Genomic DNA, 2,657 nt, shown 5'->3' with positions numbered 1-2,657 from the left:
GCGAAAGATGAGGCTTTCTGCTCCTGTAAAGATTTACATCCTCAGAAACCCTGAACAGGGTCGCTATGAGTCAGAACCAACTTCACGGCACATAACGACAACAACAACATACAAAGAAAACTACTAAACACTACTACAAAGAAACCAAATGAGATTTATGAAAATGGAAGAACATACCATGTTCTTGGATAGGAAGACTTAACATTGTGAAAATGTTACTACTACCCAAAGCAATCTACAGCTATAACACAATCCCAATCCAGATTTCAACAACATTCTTTAAAGAGATGGGGAAAATGATAACAAGCTTCCTATGGAAAAGGAAGAGTCCTCAGATAAGTAAACATTGCTTAAGAAGAAGAACAAAATTGAAAGCCTCTTGATTTCAAACTTTACTACATGAATACAGTGGTCAAAACAGCCTGGTACTGGGTACAATGAAAGATCAGTGGAACAGAATTGAGAATACAGAAAATAATCCATCTACATACAGTCAACTCATCTTTGACAAATGACCAAAATACATTAAATGAAGAAGAGATAGTCTCTTCAACAAATGGTGCTGGCAAAATGAAACAAGGCCTTAATCTCACATCATATGCAAAACCTAAATCAGCATAGATTAAAGATCTAAATGTAAATCCCAGAACAATAAAAGTCATCAACGAAAAAATTGGGACAAATTTAAGGGCTCTTCAACTTCAACTATCAAACATTGCAAAAATTTAAGAAATAAAAGAAGAAAAAAATTAGATGAGTAGGACATACTAAAAATTATGTGCATCGAAAGATTTCACCAAAGGGAGCCTACCGATATAAATATATATAGTTACCAAAATCTCTAAAATATATAGGAAACTACAACGCCTGTACAAGAAAATAGACAATCCAATTAAAAACTCCCTCCCCAGCCTTCCCAGCAAGAGGACGTGGCAGCGCCTCTGTCGCGTTTTTTTCTTGTTTTTCCCCCTTTTCTTTTCCTTTTCCCCCTTCCCCCTTTCACCATTTCACCTCGGACGCTCATCCCCCCGTGCAGGGGCAGAGCAGGTCTCCCCCTCCGTCTCTCCCCGCCCCCGCCGCCCTATGGCAAGAGGGAAGCCCCTCCCCAAAAGTGCACAAGCGGCGGCAGCGGCCACAGGTTTGGGGTCATCATGGAATTAATTTTCCTACCGACCCGATGCCCCACTAGCGGCAGCCGTGCATCCGCTCGAGCCCCTACCCCCGTGTCCCCCGGCCCGCTTCCCCCTCTTCTACCTAGGAAACCCCTATGTAGGATCGGCTCCGTCTTCTTCCCGCGGGCCCCGCTCAGAGAAAAATGATGTGGTAACGGGCCTGCTGATGACCCCTCGTCACCACTGTGAGGCCTACAGCTCTGCTGGGGAGGAGGAAGAAGGTAACTACATCAAACTGGCTGACAGGCAGATCCAAAGGATATCATGAAGTTTCCAGGACCTTTGCAAAACCAGAGTTTGATTGTCTTTCCTGTTGGAAATGGCAATCTCTAGGGAAGGCCAGATGTGGAAGGTGAATGTGCCCAAAATGCCCCAAAATCAGAATGTTTCTCCTCCCAGAGAGATGAAGTGATTCCGTGGCTGCGGAAGCTCAAGTAGCAATTCAACCTTTATCCAGAAACATTTGCTCTGGCTAGAAGTCTTTTTGGACAAGTTTTTTCGCTACTGTAAAGGCCCACCCCAAATACTTGAGTTGTATCACCATCAGCTGCTTTTTCTTAGCTGCTAAGACTTTTGAGGAGGATGAGAAAATTCCAGTTCTGAAGGTGTTAGCAAGAGACAGTTTCTGTGGATGTTCTTCATCTGAAATTCTGAGAATGGAGAGAATTCTTCTCCAAAAATTGAATCGGGATCTTCACACAGCCACCTCGTTGGAATTTCTCCACATTTCCCATGCCATTGCAGTGTCAAACAGGCCTCAGTTATTCTTCAATTTGCCCAAACTGAGCCCATCTCAACATCTGGCATTCCTTACCAAGGAACTCCTCCACTGTATGGCCTGCAACCAACTTTTGCAATTCAAAGGGCCCATGGCCATGGTTAGTTTGGAAATGGAGAAACTCATACCTGATTGGCTTCCTCTGACAACTGAACTGCTTCAGAAAGCACAGATGGATAGTTCCCAGTTAATCCATTGTCGGGAGCTTGTGGCAAATCACCTTTCTACTCTGCAGTCTTCCCTGCCTCTAAATCCCGTTAATGTCTACTGTCCCCTCAAGCACACCCTGGTGACTTGTGACAAAGGAGTGTTCAGATTACAGTCCTCCTGTGTCCCAGGCCCAGATTTCTCCAAGAACAACAGCAAACCAGAAGTTCCAGTCAGAGGTACAGCTGCTTTCCGCCATGATCTCCCAGCTGCTAAACACAAAGTAGAGGAAATGGAAGGGATGACTTGTACGATGGTACCAAACGGCTCTATAATGAAGATAATGCTTCAGAAAATGTGGGTTCTGTTTGTAGCACTAATCTATCAAGGCAAGAGGGACATGCTTCACCTTGTCCTCCTTTGCAGCCTGTTTCTGTCATATAGTTTCAGCAAGTGTTACCTTCAAATGCAAAGCTAAGGTAGAATACTCTGTACACCAGGGTTGCAGGCACCAGAGTTGGAGAAAAACTCATTAACAATCTGAGATATGCAGATATACC

The 2,657-nt window shown here is 44.1% G+C and overlaps 1 pseudogene; it reads left to right on the top strand.

The window, feature by feature from the left end:
• Positions 1-1,338: 1,338 nt before the first annotated feature.
• LOC102842289 lies at positions 1,339-2,541 on the top strand (annotated as a pseudogene).
• Positions 2,542-2,657: the final 116 nt, after the last annotated feature.

This window comes from Chrysochloris asiatica, unplaced genomic scaffold, assembly GCF_000296735.1.
Source record: "Chrysochloris asiatica unplaced genomic scaffold, ChrAsi1.0 scaffold00013, whole genome shotgun sequence".
In the NCBI taxonomy this organism is placed as follows: domain Eukaryota; kingdom Metazoa; phylum Chordata; class Mammalia; order Afrosoricida; family Chrysochloridae; genus Chrysochloris; species Chrysochloris asiatica.
Note: the sequence above shows the minus strand (reverse complement) of the source record. Positions and strands in the feature narration are given on the sequence as shown.